At 43.3% G+C, this 16,370-nt stretch overlaps 2 non-coding genes across 2 annotated transcripts; one reads left to right on the forward strand and one right to left on the reverse strand.

Moving 5' to 3' along the window:
• Positions 1-7,112: 7,112 nt before the first annotated feature.
• trnap-agg (transfer RNA proline (anticodon AGG)) lies at positions 7,113-7,185 on the forward strand. The gene has a single exon. It is a non-coding gene; the product is annotated as a tRNA-Pro (tRNA).
• A 2,662-nt stretch (positions 7,186-9,847) lies between these two features.
• Positions 9,848-9,920, reverse strand: trnak-cuu (transfer RNA lysine (anticodon CUU)). Its single transcript has one exon. It is a non-coding gene; the product is annotated as a tRNA-Lys (tRNA).
• Positions 9,921-16,370: the final 6,450 nt, after the last annotated feature.

A 16,370-nucleotide genomic window follows, 5' to 3' on the forward strand; every position in this document is an offset into this window, starting at 1 on the left:
ACAAGAACATTCAAACACAAAGCAGCTTCTTTTACTGTTGATTCAAAACAAAGTACACACATGGAGAATACAATGTATATTTACTCATATATACATATACACATAATGCACTATGTATACATATATCATGTTTATACATACACATATAGATTCAGTGTAGAAATACTGTGAAGAAAATGAGTATTTGAACACCCAAGTGGCGAGGGGCTCGAGAACGAGCCCCCCTTTGTTGCTACAAATGTCAGACGTGTTTATTCAGGGAAATCCAATGTCTTGTGCGTGTGCCTGCACACACTTCCACGTAGTCATGGGTCCAGCAACACTAATGCATTGGAGCATGCATTGAGCTCAGTGAACCAAAACCGGTGCAGGTGTTTAACAAAGTTTCTCTCCTATTAATTCCTATTCCTATTATTTCTCTCCTTTCCAAGTATTCTCCTACTGGTCTCTCTGATCACCTTGGCTGTAGGGGTCCAGTCTTCTGAAAGCTCCTCCTGTCCACCAATAGCCTGTCTCACCTTTTTTTGGAGAAGCAGTACAACACCCGTCCTGTCTCAGCGTCTTCCATGTGGGTTGTGCTTTCGCATGCGAGCACTGACTGCCGACATTGCAAAGGCAGCACAATTTCAAAAGAAACAAACACAGACAATAAAACCACTTCCCTTTGCTGACTCTGCCTAAAACAGGAAATAAATACAATGAAAAACAATTCCGGCACAAAACACACCATGTTACTTCCTAAAATAAATTGAAAACCCTCCCACTTCAGGTTTGGGACTCAGATAGGTCTGCTCTACCTTTGTTTTCTTAATCAGAGTCATCCTGCACACCACCATCCTAAACTGTCGAGTTACACTCTCTCCTCCCCCTACCTTACAATTGGTAACCTCCTTAAACAGAGCATGAGCACGTTCGTCTCTTGTCTGAAAATAAATATAGATAGATTGAACTGATTACAATAAATTCTCCAAGAGTTTTTACAAAGCCTCCACCGCAGGACACTGCGTTCAACATATCCTCTGAGTAAAAGCATTTGGCGTCCGTCATGTTCCTCTTACATTGGTCGCTAAACGACCATATCTGCGTGTTTAAATGACCTCCAAATCTCCCTGTAACATAATTAGCTGATTTTGATTATTCCCTCTGATTATCTTCTTATCAGAGAAACACACTTCCACTGCAATATTTATCTATTCTGACCACCCATGATGAAACTAGTGTTTTTATCAGGATCATAATTTCAGAGCTCTTGCTGGCACTGGTGTAGCTCAGTGGTTACTTCTGATGGAAACAATTTGACTGCAGAATTCCTCCCTTCTCAATCCCTTCAATGGGATCAAACCATGGGTGCAGTCCAGCGCTATCTTAAAAAAATAAATACATGTATGTATCTTCAGGCTATCCTCGTGAGTTAGTGCAACGCCTTTTGCAGTTTCAGTGCTGTGGGGGATTTTATTTAGCAGGAAAAAAAACGAGAAAAATACATCCAGATTGGCATATTAGGGAAAGACACGTTGATACAAAAGCGTGTGATTGGCTTCCGGCGTGACATCGACCAATGAGAGCATGAGTGGCTTTATCCCGTGAGGTCATTGGTTGCGCATCATCGAAGCTTCACCCAGCAATTTCCCTTGTCACACTCATTTCCTTGTTTTGCCTGTTGCCTCGTCCATGCTCTTGACTGTCTCAGAGATGTACTGTATGTCAGTGTTGTGTTTGTGATAACCTTGATGTCGTGACACTACCACTTCAGCGTTGTGCCACACCGAAAGCTTCCTTCGCAGCGCCCAAGTCGCTGTAACTCCGCGGGCACTTTTATCCTCTTAGGAATCTAGCGAAGGAATGGGCTTCTATTTGGGAGCAGTTTTATCCTTTTGGGGATCCAGCGGGAGGAATCAACAACTTTGTGCAGTAAATGTCACGGGCACTGTGGTACCATTTGGTATGTCCTCCGGGGCTCCGGACAGGGCACTTTTCTCCTTGTTGGACCCTGCGTTGCGCTTCGGTCCCTCGAAATTGAGGGGTTTTGGCCAGAAAATACTGGATCAAGGTATTTTAAAAAAGATACGTGGAGAAGGAATTTCCTAACGTCATCAAAGAGGGATGGCGGCAGCAAGTTTGTAACATGGATGAAGCAGGCCTTTTTTGGAAGAGGATGCCCCGCGTAAGTCTTCAAGGACCGTGATGAAATGCGGTCTCGACACTGAAGTACTCGGAGGTATGAGTTAACGTCCTCTGCAAACCTGGATGAGCCAGATCTGGAGGTACAGCTGTCCTCCAAAAGGCCACTGAATGACACAGCGCTCAAACCTATCATTGGTCTTGAAAGATAACCCTGAGATTAAGAATCTCATGCTCTACCAACTGAGCGAGCTGGACTTCCTCATGAGAAAACTTCATTGGCCTTCAAAGGGAAAAAAAAGTTTGTTTTTCTCAAAGATGAAAACATCAGTTACACCATCAGCACTGTTCGTTTAATTGTACATAAAGTTATTTCATATTACCTCTCGTGTTGGTTTTTGTGCTTTATGCTGTATGTGCTGAAACAATGTGATGCAATCAAGAGAGGCACTTTGGTGGGATGGCGTGGACATCGCAACGATGAGGAACATTCTGTGGTCTGCGAGAGAAGATATCATGTGTTTGCTTTGTTGGCCACTTTCTGTGCTCCAATAAAAGTATCTTTGTTTAACTAGACACTTGTACAAGACAACAACAAAATTCACAGGAATCAGATGTGTCATAATGATAATTGAACTCATGACGCCTGGCTGACAAGACCAGTGCTCTACCCACTGAGATATGAGGCCATTTTGAACAAGCTTGCAGAGCAACAACAACCACACAACCAGACTTGAATGCGAAATGAGAGATTGCAGAAGAACTTTGCTTGTATGGTGTGAGATGGAAATGAAATGGACTCCAATATTGAGAATAGCCTTCACCCTCTCCGTCAGACGTCACAATGCATGACAAAAGTTCAAAATGGGATTGTGTAGAGATCTAAATTTGGAGAGTAACACAGTGTATTGTGGCTTTAAAGTTCATGATGCGTTCCTAAGTTTGGAATCACTTTGATGTCATACAACCAAATAATGTTTAATGCAGTATTTGGCACATGTACAATCTGTTCATAATTAAATTGTATTTTTAATATTTTTAATAGGTCGAAGAAAAACAATTGCCTGTCGGCATGGTGTTTGCTTTGCACACGAAAGTTGTCTTAAGGTTCGGGTTAGGTTAACCCAATAAAACATCATAAATGCTGAGACATTTGTGTGCTGGACATGATGACATGCATCCCGAGCCTGTCCGGACTGGAAATCCTGGCAGTAAGATATGTGTGTGTATGTTGTGTGTCTTTAGTAGAAAGTAAATTGAGGAAGTGGCCAGTGAGAAAACTGGTTTCTATTTCTTACTAAAAAAAAAATGGCAAATCAGCACCACTTAGCAGAGGATGGCTTCAATCCATCAACCTCTGGGTTCTGCGGAGCCACTCTGGTGTACACGGATCCATACCTGTCAACTTTTCAGAGCGCCAACCTGTAAAAACTACCAAAAAAAAAATCCTTATAGAGAGCAAAAAAATCCTTATAACATAACAAAGCAAATTATGTCAAAATAACAGAGGGAAAAAAAAATAAAATAAATACAATCAAAAAGTTTTTCAATGATTTTTATTGTAGATTTCCATAATGATAACATCTGAAGTTAATGTCTAATTCTACTCAGTAGAATGACCAAAAAAAAAATGTTTTTTATCAGCCAGGCTACAATACCTCATTCACCAAATAGAATCAGTGCTTTGAAAAAAAAAACGTTTTGAAAGATTACATATCTGCTGAATGCCGATGATCAATTCCTTATTTTTAGTGAATAAGGAAGGAGCTGATCTGTATGATCAGGCTAACAATAAGCTACAAATGAGCTCATTGACATCAGCTATTGTTCCTATGAAGCCAATCTCAATCTTAGTAAATGGAACGTCTATCTTGACATTCATATGACATCCTTGTGGTGAAAACACAGCATTCAATTATATTATGTTATAAAAACACGACCATGAGCTAGAATGCTAGCAAGAGAGCTACAATGTCAGCTACAACAATCCCACGTATATGTAATGAGGCCCAGGCGGCTACGAGCTAAGTCAAATTAAAGTCCCGGCATAGCTCCTTTCTCGATAGCTCAGCATCACCAAGAGCGTATCCTTAACGATTTGATCGATTGTGACAGGTAGCCGAGAGCCGGCCAGCAGCTCCTTGGTCACAGTCTCCATGTTTGCTGTTTTGAGGTCTCCAGCTCGACGGTGCTCGATCCGGTAGTATTTTGCTAATCTCATCAACATTTGCCACTGAGCTTAACATCATGCCTGCCGCGACAAAAAATCTTTCATGCAGTCTACGTTTGAAATTCCCCAGCTTTGGGTTTTCCCCACAATAGAGTCGACTAGTGGCATTCTGGGCAAAAGCAAACGAAAATTTTAAGAATCCGTATGATTTGTGAAATACAGCCAGATACGTAAGATTCACCACAAAATCCGTATGTACTATGGCTAAACCGGACGAGTTGACAGGTATGCGGATCTTGCTTCATGCTCGGGAGAGAATGTTCAGTGAAAAAAAGTTTTTTGGGAGGTGTGTTCACAGAGTTTTGATCCGATACAGCTTGGAAAATGGCAACACTACTTTATGTACCTTAATAAGCGCGAACACATGCAGTTGTAGGTAACTATGCCGACGTTCCCTCGAATCATGTTCTAAATCACGGGTGCTCAATGTGTCGATCAGTCGAGGCAGTTTTGGTCGATCGCCAGCCTGACGCAGCACACGAAACTTTCTCTTACAATGACCTGTTTCTCGGCCACACACTCTCCTGCCTAGTTTACCTGACAACAGCCCCCTCCACTCTTAAAGGGGTACACTCATAATACCAAATGTTACAGTACTTACGCAGCCCAATCAATGTGGTTTATAATGACAGCGTCCTTATGCACCGGCGACCACCGGGCACCCCTGCTGAACGCTGTCATGTTTGGATCTGCATTGTTGCATTTAACTTATCGGCTGATTGGTGTGAGCTGGACGGCTGCGTTCAGCAGGTTTCAATCCGAAATGATCCATCATCGTGGTGGCATAAGATAAGATAAGATGATCTGTGAATCCCATTTTTTAAAGTCTTTCTCATCGTGAAAAATATTGCACAGTAAAGGCGTGTTCTCATTCCCTCAATTCACTAACAACTGGGAAAAAAAATCCTCTTTTCAATGATCTGTCAATTTCAAATCACTGTGTAAGTACCCAGAAAGGTGCCACTACACTTCAGCCCACATGACAAAATAATGACATTGAGGGAAACACTTTCAAGGGAGTGAATACTTTACGGGGAGAACCGTATGTGACATATCCATGACAATTTTCCGACAGCGCAACGTGACACATCATCGTCCCTGCTTGCTGTAAATCAACATACTTGTGTGCTGTTGTTAAAATGTGTTCGCCCGCATCAACCAATGTTAGAGATGATTTAGAACACTAAAATTGAGAGGACGCCGGCATCGTTACTTACAATTGTGTGTGCTTGTGCTTATGAAGGCACATAAAGTTTTGTTGCCATTTTTCAAGCAGTATCGTATTGAAAAAATCCCCCCCCCCCAAAAAAAAAAAAATTCAATGAGCATTCACTCCTAAGTACGACTAAGCCGCGTCTATAGCAGAGCAGCACAGCGGAAGCGTGCTGGGGCCATAATCCAGAGGTCGATGGATCGAAACCATCCTCTGCTATCAGAACCTGATTTCCCCTTCTTCGTGCATAACAGTGGACAAAAAACCTTGTCTCCTCTTTGGTCGTGGGCCACTTCTCCTGCACATGCTTAACACACACATATATCTGACTGCCAGTTCAGGATTTCCAGTCTGGACAGGGACCCTGGTTGGCTGGCTCTCCAGTTCATCTTGGCTCGCATGCAAATGTCTTGGCATATATGGAATAAGTCAACTTCTGTGTGTGGAGCAAACACCACGCCAATGAGCAATTGTTAATCAACAACCCATTTAAAGATGAAAAACAACAATTCAGTTATGAACACATTATACATCTGCCAAATATTGCATGAAACATTATTTGGTTCGTATGGGATCAAAGTGATCCCAAATTTAAGAATGACACTTTTTCTTGGTAATGGCTGCAGCCATTTGGAGCACAGCCACGGGATGGGGGTCTGTGCCTCCATACCAGTAAGTTTCTGGAGTTCCAGATGGCGTCTGTGAAGGTGTCAACGGTGAGCCAGTGCCTCTCAAACTCCTCCTTTGTATGCCTTGACTGGCTCACCCCACAGAGCACAAATTGCTCATTAAGGACCTGCCTTGATGGTAAGTCTGGGAATTGAAGGTGGCTGGCTGTCGCCCACAGGTCTACGACAGAACTGCACTCCCAGAAGAGATTACTCACTGACTCAGGGGTGTCACAACCTAGTCAGGGTCATGTTGAGTGCGCTGACATACCTCGGGAGTGCATCACGGCCCTGACAAGTAGGACTTCATGGGCAGCCATCATGACAGGTCCCCCAATGTAACATTTACCTGGCTTTTGTAGGATGTTAGTAGATCAAAAGCCCCAAAAAGAGCAGTTAAGCGTGTCTCTGTGGTGTAATTGGTTAGCGCGTTGGGCTGTTAACTGAGGGGTTGGTAGTTTGAGCCAACTTCGGGACGATTCCCCAAGTGTAAAAGCTAAACTGTCAATTTACCTCTCCATTGTTACCCTCACCTCACAAAAGAGATAAAACAGATGAGAGATAAAAGAGATGAGAGAGGAAACAATTGTCATCACTCAACTTTATATAGTGTTCCCTTGTTATTTGCGAGGGTTGCACTTCTTTTATGTCCCCAATACAATTATTTCTCTGCAGCCTGAGCTTTTTTTTTTTTTTCATCGCATCATAGGCAGGTGGCAACAAAGCAAAAAATCGAATCATTTCAGAAACTGATTTGGTTCATTTCCTTTACTAAAAAGATTCTTTCTTCAGAACATCCAACATAAAATGAATCCTCTACGAAATAGCATAGTCATCTGACGGATGGGGCGAAAGCATTTCCCCTCAGGCCAAATCTGAAGGCTCCATTTCTCAGTGATTAGAGCATTGGTCTAGGAAACCAGGGGTCGTGAGTTCGATTCTCACTGGAGCCTCTAAATAACATCAGCTACAAATTCTGCTTTGTTCAAGCACATAATGAAAACTTTGAGTGGTTCCCCTGCATGGTGGCTCAAAAACCACCTTCTCCTTTTGGCTTTCTGTTCAGCTTGTATGTTTGTTGTTAAGAAAAATGTCAATTATCTCAAGTGTTCGAGCGCCTCTTCAGCATGTGGAATCAATTCCTCTATTCTCCATTTGACTTCATTTTGTCTAGTGACTTTTTTTACTCTTGTTGTGTATTTTGGCACTATGTAAGATAAGTATGTGTATGATATACGATAAAACCGAAGCGGGTGCATCAGCTGTAAAGCGTTGGCCTCACAGTTCTGAGGACCCGGGCTCGATCCTAGCCCCGCCAGTGTGGAGTTTGCATGTTCTCCCCGTTCCTACGTGGATTTTCTCCAGGCACTCCGGTTTCCTCCCACATCCCAAAAACATGCCACAGTAATTGGACACTCTGTATTGCCCTTAGATGTGATTGTGTGTGCGGCTGTTTGTCTTTATGTGCGCTGCGATTGGCTGGCAACCAGTTCAGGGTGTACCGCGCCTCCTGCCTTTTGACAGCTGGGATAGGCTCCAGCATTTCCCGTGACCCTTGTGAGGACAATCATGAAAGAAATGGATGGATGGATGGATGGATGGAGGATGGATGATGGATGGATGGATGGATGGATGGATGGATGGATGGAGGATGATGGATGGATGGATGGATGGATGGATGGATGGATGGATGGAAAAGCTCAGTGAGGAGGATTAAGGTCTGAGCTTAGAAAGTAAGAGAGACAAGTCTACTTCAAAGGAATTCTACGACTTATTTGGTGCTGGCTCAGTCAGCCATGTCATGGGTGACCACCAGGGTTTATCACCAGGCTACAAGGCTGGAGGAACAATTGTGAATATAATTATCATACATCTGCTTCCAATAAAAAAAAATGCATTGCTCTGCTCTAGATAAAGTGGCACCAGCTTAACAGGAGATAGATAAGACATCGATGGTGAGTACGAAACTCACTCACTCATGAGGAATGAGTGCATTTGCGCAACTGAGGAACTGCGGCAGAACCAAACCTCAAGTATACTAGTCCCTATCGAGTAAACAAATTTGTCGATAAAACAGAGAAAAGGACAACGTATGTCCTGTCCATACTTGAGCTCCATGAAACGTGTTCTCGCGAGCCATAGTTTGCCCACCCCTGGACGATTGGCACCTCCAAAAGTGATCTTGCACAAGTTTTTTAAGGTACGAGCAATCATTTAGATGATTTGCTTTTACTTTGACTTACTGGTGTAAACTTCATCCAACCTTTATATGAGTCAATTCACTTCACAAAAGGCAGCAGTTTGGAAAATAGTGAACAATTCATCCCAAGAAAAAAAAATGGTGCCTTCAAGATTTTTCATGCCACTCCATGTTTAAGGTTACTGTTAAACAAAACAAAACAGAATTAGATGTTATTTTTTTAAAACAGTCAAACACCTGTGAAAATGGAATTCAATTTTACCTCTCCAAAACTTCGAATTCACAACAGTTCAACTCTTCAATGTTCCAATTCATTTAGTTTTTTCTTGAAGGAACTGAATCGAAAAAATTCTGACACGTGTTTGATTCATGTATAGACCAATAAATATCCTGGTTCAATTTAGAATGGCTAAAGTTAACAGTCAGCCCGCTCTACATTCTCATTTGCTGACTCCCACGTCAATCACCAGACCATCCTCAACCTTTAAAAGACAGATTGAAAGGCAAGATATTTGTGTGGAATGTGAGCCATGTTGACCCTAGAGGACATGTTGTATCCATCCATCCATTTCTTTGCCACTTATCCTCACAAGTGTCACTGGACTGTTGAAGGCTGTCAGAGCTATCTTCAGGCAGATGGCGGGGTTCACCCTGAACTGGTTACTCAAAATCACATCTTGGGGCAATTTAGAGGTTCCATGGAATGCATGTCTTTGGGATGCGGGAGGAAACTGGCCTGCCCAAAGAAAAGCCACGCAGGTACAGGGAGAACATGCAACTCCACACAGGCGGAGCTGGGCTCTGATCCCAGGTCCGCAGAACTGTGAGGCCAACACTCAACAGCTGCGCCACCTTGCCGCCTCTTTCTTAGATAGTTGCAATAAAACAAACAAACTGAAAACGTGCATTAATTTGTTTGGTGATGTTGGACTGCTTTTATTTTGAACACGACTGCATATAAATTGCGTGACAATGGTTCAAAAAGAGATTGTGTGGAGATCGAGATTTGAAAGGGCGACTGGAGGATTGTGGCAAGTTTCACGATTGAGTACAACAATAAGCACCATTTTTAAGTTTGGGATCACTTTGATCTCATCCAAACCAATAATGTTTCACTGCAATGTTGGCAGAGTATAATTGTTCGTAAATTGAATTGTTGTTATTAATCTTTAAATGGGTTGTAGATTAACAATTGCGAGTAGGCGTGGTGTTTGCTTCACACAAAGAAGTTGACTTATTCCATATATACTGAGACATTTGCAATATGAAGCAGAGACCCAGCAAAACAGGTGTGTGTGTATGTTGTGCACGTGTAGTAGAAGTGAATTGAGGAAATAGCCCACAACCAAAGAAGAGACATGTTTTTGTACATCTGGTTAATCATTTGATAAATGTCATCAACTGCTAAAGCCAGTCGCCCAACGTGGGGCTCGAACCCACGACCCTGAGATTAAGAGTCTCATGCTCTGCCGACTGAGCTAGCCGGGCATGGCTACATACATCTTGCGGTACCTTTGCTGTTTTATGTTACTTCAACTTCATTTTGAGTGTATAAATGCACACACACATCACCCTCTTTTGACTTACACACATACAGACACACACTCACCACACACACACATCCATAAACACACACGTAAAGTCAGTGAAAACATGAGAATCCACTGGGTCACATGCCAAAATGCTAACATGCTCAGAAGGTATAATGGAGGAGCTGGGCCAGACGATCCATGTCGACCCACCCAGGCATCCAGCAGACGTTGATCTGACGAGAACAATCACAACAGCTGGCTACCCAGTGTGAGTCATATGTTACAAAATTGAAACGAAACGGTTTGCAATTTTTTACCAGTGTTGCAGGCTTTTTTTTTTTAAGTGTATGAATGTGTAGTGTGTTTGTAGCCAAATTCCGGGGAACGGAAGCCCCACAATTCGGAACGGAAAGCCCACGTGTGTGCTCTGTCCTAATTAGCGAAAGGGACGGGAGGAGACCATTGTCAATCAGCCCGACCGTAACAACAGAGCGCTGACCCAGGAGTGGCAAGGAGTGGCAAGGAAAAAAAAAAAAAGCCTCCAGATCCAATGATCACCACAAGAGTTTCATTCACTCGATTATAAGGTGACATGTGGTTTTTAAGCATGGATTGGCTGGGAATCAAACCAAAGCACCTGCTATACTAACCACTACACCCTGGTATATTTCCGACTGCTATAAGAAGATGACATCCAAGTTTTGGTTTCATGCCTGGTAAAAACACATGCATCCATTTTTTACAATTTGTCCTGCCAAGGTTACTGGATGAGTGCTCTCGTTTCCCCAGCAAAACTTTGGGCCAAAAGGCGGAAAATTGTTGATCTTCTTGATCGACAGTTTAATTCGACCCACCCTCTTTCATTGTTTCGGTGGAGTGTTGGTGCAAAGTCCTGCACCAGTTTCTCCCTTCACCCTCGCCAGTCAACAGATTTAGACAGACAGCTTCCGTGACAGGTTTCGAGACAACGTGTGTGATTGTGTAGTGGTAGTACTCTACGTTGTGGCTGCAGCAACCCCACTCAGTTCTGGGTCCTGGCAGGAATGCATCCCTGCAGTTGCACTTTTTTAGGACTGCTGCTTTTGAACAGTTGCGTGTGAGTAACAACAATCCACATGGCTTGCAGACGACTTTTTTTGGCCGCTGGGGCTAGTGGCGTAATGGGATAACGTGTCTGACTTCAGATCAGAAGATTCTAGGTTCCACTCCTAGAGCTCGGTCACAGGTTTATTTTTTTTTAAACCAATCTCATTACGGTTTTGGTTTTGACATGTTCAATCTGAACTTTGGAATGAACTTAGATTCATGGACCAATATTTGCTGGTCCTCCGAGAGGATTGTGCGGGAGTTGCGATGAGGCAAAGGGTTTCAGTGTGTTGAGGTTATGTTTGCAACACACAGAACTGGTGTGATGGGCTTTTTTTATTTTGCACAAAGAGTACTCAAGTAACCAACTCCACACAGGGAATCAAAACCCTGGTCTTCTGCGTTGGACAGGCAGAGGAGAGATACTGTCCACTATGCTCATGAGGGGAAAGGACACAGTCAGCGATTGCCCCACCTTAGGTCAGTGGGTCGGGTCTTCTAACCTTGGTTGGGCGATCGAATCGAAACCAGTTTCATAGTTCATTATGCGCGAACCATACATTCACGACGAAAAATAAATTACATTATTTTCAAATCAAGGGGACACCAGGTATATAATTTGCCAATCTTGCGCAACTGATTACGACCAACTACCAACGGTACGGGCTTGCTCTGCATTCGCCACAGGTCACACCTTCGTATGATTCTGTGGGATTGATTTGTTCTTGGGGGTACAAATCCAAGAGCAGGCAAGTTTCCTGGTCTCAAATCTGGCTCTCTTCGTCGAATTCCGCAAGGATTGTGTAACTTGTATTCCCCCTCTCCAGACAATTCAATCATTTTGTTTTGCCAATGTGAGACTAGAATTGCTAAAATTGGCGTTTCTCAAATCATGGCACAGCAGCACGCAGACTCCATCATGATCTGTGGATTACATGTGAATCCCTGATGTACGTTCGTAAGGCGAAAAATTCTTTTTGCTCGACAATATGAGTAATATAATTAGTATGGATAATTTATGAAGAAAGAAATAAATAGAGAGAGTCACATATTGACAGTGAGCGCACTAAATTCCTCGTGCCACTAAATTGGCCAAGCAATATACGTTGATCATATACAGCCCCAGTCATGGGCAAGCGGGCGTGTCCTCACGAATTAACACGGTGAGTTCGGTGTGTCGACCTCCCGGTACCATCGACTCACATCAGCGCTTTCATTGATTGGCCTAGCCGACGTTGGACTTGTTTTGTTGCTTTGTTGTTCTTCGTGCCAGGTAGCAACCGACTGCAGAGAAAAAATTCCTTGTTGTGTTTTTTAACACCACTGGCCAATATGAAGCTTGATTCTTTCCCTCTGCTTTTGTTCGTTTCTCTTCGATATATCATCTACTTCAGCTGTGCTTATTCTAAATTCTCTTCTCAGTCACGCGTTCGTTCACATTATATGTTTCCGCGACTGTTTGTTAGATAGCAACTGTATATAAACTTTATATATTTGAAAATAGTCTGTTCACAATAATGTGGTCTGCGTTGTGATTGTTGTTGAACAAACCATGATGTTCTCAAAAATTACAGTGTTACTTTGCTTAAAACGCAAGTCCAATTTGGCGGAAAATAATCGCTATTACACTGATTTTCTGTGCTTGCAGTTGTTTTAAAGTTGGAGAGGAAGGCTTTTTTTTTTTACAGTGTTGTTGTATGAATGTATATTGTGTTCTGTGGCCAATTCGCGAAGGGAAAACCCCACATTTGTGTTGCTCTATCCCGATTATTAGCTCAGGGACTGGAGACCATTGTCAATCAACCTGAGTCACGGAGCGGACCCAGGGGTGGCAATGGAAAAACCAATAGATTGACCGCAGTAATGTCATCACACCCCTACAGGGTGAGATTGTGGTTACCTCAATGCCATTGGCCTGAGAATCGAAACCCAGGGTCAACTGCTTGGAAGGCAGCTAGATAACCACTACTTTATACCACCAATGCTTCTGATGTCTGTTGCGACGAATGAAGATGACTTCAAGTTTTGGTTTCAAACACTGGTATAACAACACCAGTAAATGGTAGAACACCAATGAGTGTCCATATGGTCTGCAAGTCAGGAAAAAGAGATTACCTGTCAGGCAGTACACCCAAGAGTGTCCCATATGGTCTTGCAAGTCAGGAAAAAGATGCTACCTGTAGCCAACTTTCTTTCACCACTGTCCTCCGTCACCTTCAAAGGGTGTTATTTATTAAAACAAAGCCAACACGCTCAGTTGTCTGAGCGGAGAGCGGTCTTATCTAATGAGAGCCTCACACTACGACTGTTCGATGGGAGTGGCACCTATCCTCCAAGTTATCCCCCTCTTTTGCCGCAAGTATTCTCGATTCACTGGACATGGAGGCCGTACCCTACCCACCTCCTCCTTCTTCTCCCCCAAATCGACGTTAAGAGGAAGGATCCCTGCCCAAGGGCCAAGAGGGCCCGCATGCCCCTTTTTCCGCTCTTCTTTATTCCACTGCGGTTCTCTCCTTTAGCTCATTTCATTACTTATTCCTACCTCCCCCCCTCTACGGATACTACTATCTAGCTGGCTTCAATATGTCCATCCCCGGAATGCCCCATTCATTTTCCCGTCACCAGTTATCTCTTTGCGCCCCTTGTACTATATCCAACTCCTTCGCCTTCGTTTCTTTTGTCTTTTTCCTTGGCTTACCTCACCCCTCCTTCCTCCCTCACAACATGCCTATTTTCGCCAGTCGGCACTCTCGCCTCGTTTTCTCACCTTATACATTCCTCCTCAGCCTTTACTCCCCCCTTGCCGTTTCTTGACCCCCCCATTCACCTCCACTTTATTCCGCCCTACCACTTGACCTCCACATGCTCCTCTGTCGCCACACCCGTTCAGCCCTATCCCTTTCATCATGATTCCTGCCCCCCTTTGCCTCTTCCTCTTCTTTACCCGCGGTATTCCCTAGTTTTCCGTTCTTGTCCCTCCACCCTGCCCGCCTCTCTTGGCTTTTGTTCCCGTGTCCCCCCCCCTCGTTTACCTCTCGACCCTCCCGCCTCTCCCTTCTTTCACTCAGGGCGCCATACCCCCTCCGGGCCCCTCCGAATACTACCTTCCTCCCCCCTTTTCGTTCCTCCAACTTCTCCCTCCTCTCTGCCTACTGACTCCCCCCCCTTTTTCGCCCTCCGCCCTGTTTTATCCCTCCTGATGTTCAGATCTATACCTTTTGCCTTCGCCGCCCCACTTTTTCTCGGCTCGCCTCATAGCCCCCCCCCTGCCTGTGTGCCCTCCGTCCCCCCCTCCCCTATCACTTCTCCACACTAACCTTCTTCCCCTTTGTTTTTCCTAACGACCTTTGCCATCCCTCCTTTTATCCCCCACCTGCCCCCAACTTGTTCTGTTTCTTTTTCAGGTTATGGTATGAGGGCTCTGAATTATCGTTTAATAGTTTTGTCAATGCAAACCCTGTGCCAGTTATTGAGGCGGTCACATGTGGAGGAATCATCCTATTCATGAAATGCTCTCCAAAGTGCATCATCCTTGATCTGATATCGGCTTCACAGGGTGGTATTTGTACCTCTTTAAAAACCAAAAATGTTGCACCTACATTCTGACAATTGCTTGAATCATAACTAGAGGCCATCAAAAACCTCAGTCACTTCGGCATGTAAGGACCTCATTATTTCGGGTGGTTGGCTGGACTTGGATGGTTAATTATGGTTGGCTCGCTGTCCTGTCTTATGTTGTGCTGTTTTGACCCTTTGTGAACTCTCTGGTTTCGCTCATGATTGACACAGTCTTTGTTAACGATGGACATTCTCATTATTCCGTCTCTGATGGGCCTTTTCCTGATCTCTTCCCTCAGTCCGATTGCCTGGACGATGTTGACCATTGTTCACGTTCCTTGTCTTGAATTTGCTGCATACTTGACGATTAACCACTTAAGATAGATTTTCTTAAACCGGCGGTGTGAATTTCTGGATGACTTATGGTTACTGGAGACCATCCCAGCTACACACATGTGATTTTTCCGTTTGTAGATGGAATTCTGTGTTTTTACATTGTATTGATAAAAAAAATCTATATTTTATGTTTTTCTGCAATATTCCGACCGTAAGCTGTGCCAGAATTCACTTTTTCAAGCGAGGTGGAAGCGAGGCGCAAAATGTGAACAGGCAGGTAATGGGCCCATTTGCAAGTGAACACAATGGCAAGACCCTTCGCGAGTGAAAGAAATTGATAGAAATGTCAAAAAGTAAGTTCTGATGGGATTGGATGGAACGAGAAATCGTTGATACCGTTGGAAACATGGAAATTACCACTCTGTTAAGTGACTTCATTCACAAAATTGGTAAAGCATTGTGCACATGGTGTCAGGATACTATTGACAATGTATGGATCAAGAGGTTTCAAGGCTTTGGAAGTTCCGGCGAAACGACAAAAACACATCAACAACTGGAAGCAAGGAAAACGAACTTTTCCTTAACTGGTACATTCGGAAGTCAACCCAAGGCCAACAAGCCTTACGGACTTCATCCCTTGTTTATCTTCACTACTCCCGGTATTGAGAGGCAAGATCCACCGAAACAACCAACTCCAGTTACAGACAGGGTTGTCAATAATGAGGTGACAGTTCAGAAGCAATTATTTGTAAAAATTTTTGTATTATTTACTGATAACGAAACATGACGTTAATAATTGTCAAATTCATGCATTTCAATCAATTTCAAAAACAAGAAATTAAAACTTAGTTGATCTTGTATTTGAATTTGTAATTTTTTGGGGTAAAGGTATGCACCTAAATAATGAACCAATATTGTGTACATTTTGAAAACAGAATATCCTTTATTTATAGATGTACTAGATGTATTTCATTCATAATAATTTATAAAACTTGCATGTTAACATTGGTGATCATCCTTTGATCATTCTTTGATCATTCTTGCAGCCCCTAGAACCCCAGTCTTTTTTTATTCAGTCAAATCACATGCCTGCACCTATCTTCGGGCAGGAAGCGGTGTACACCCTGAATTGGTTGCCAGCCAGTCAAAGGAGAACCACAGCACAACAATTGTAAGATAGTCTAGTTATTTGGACACAAATAATAAAACAGTCAAATTGTGATGGGGAAGGGGACACCTGGTGAGGACATGCAATTACTAAGAGAACAAGATGAGAGGACAGAAAAGGGCATGACAAGATGCAGGAAGTGAACAACCCAGTCTCACAAATGAGTGGTGCACTGAGATTCTTTTTTTAAATTCTCAGATAACCTGAAAGAACTTGTGACTTGATAGCAAAGTAAAGCAAAGCAAATTTATTTATACA

The sequence above is a fragment of the Syngnathoides biaculeatus genome, chromosome 18 (genome assembly GCF_019802595.1).
Source record: "Syngnathoides biaculeatus isolate LvHL_M chromosome 18, ASM1980259v1, whole genome shotgun sequence".
Taxonomy (NCBI): Eukaryota; Metazoa; Chordata; class Actinopteri; order Syngnathiformes; family Syngnathidae; genus Syngnathoides; species Syngnathoides biaculeatus.